Below are 832 nucleotides of genomic sequence, written 5' to 3'. Positions count from 1 at the left end.
AAAAAAAAAAATTCTTGCCAAGATAGCTCATCATGTTTTCACACTATGCTGTAGAAAATATTACATCATGGCTGATAGATATTATCCATCATATTTGTCATAACATCAAAATAATAATTTTACTTTTCAGGCCAAAACTTAAAGCCTGAAAAGAAAGATATTATCCATCATATTTGTCATAACATCAAAATAATAATTGTACTTTTCAGGCCAAAACTTAAAGCCTGAAAAGAAAGAAGAAGCAAAACTCGTATAAGAGAGAAATGTGCAGAGGAAACTTTCTTCAATGGAAAGTAGGTCAGAACAGAAGGCAGAATCAATAACAAGCTCAAATCTGTTCGTCTCTATAAAATAGAAAGGTACGGTTTCCCAGGCAGGGTTTATATTAAGTCTGGAGTATAGGCTTAATCTAGAATAGTAAATCATGGCTTTAAAACTGGCTTCCTGAAACACTGATTAAATACACATTACCAACTTTTGGACTAAAGACTCCTGAACTAAAACTAGATTTGTTTAAAACCAAGCTTTGCTAATCTGAATTAGCATGAGAGATGTTGCCTATAAAACATGGAATGAAACAAGAAAGCTTAAAATTAAATGGAACTGAGAAGCAACTAAGACAGTAATCGTACAAAGAAAAAAAAAACATTCCTCTGAACAAGAGGACACCCCAACATTATTATGGGGACACTCTTAAAGCAAACAAAATAAGCTGCACAAATCAGTTGTTGAATAAAAGAAAAGTTACGCCTGGAAATCTGTTTGCAATGAATTCTTGCTCAGCCAGAAATCATGTTCATGGATGAGCTAATGATATTCATTGTAGTAGAAT

The sequence above is a fragment of the Carassius gibelio genome, chromosome B10 (assembly GCF_023724105.1).
Source record: "Carassius gibelio isolate Cgi1373 ecotype wild population from Czech Republic chromosome B10, carGib1.2-hapl.c, whole genome shotgun sequence".
NCBI classification, from domain to species: domain Eukaryota; kingdom Metazoa; phylum Chordata; class Actinopteri; order Cypriniformes; family Cyprinidae; genus Carassius; species Carassius gibelio.
Note: the sequence above shows the minus strand (reverse complement) of the source record.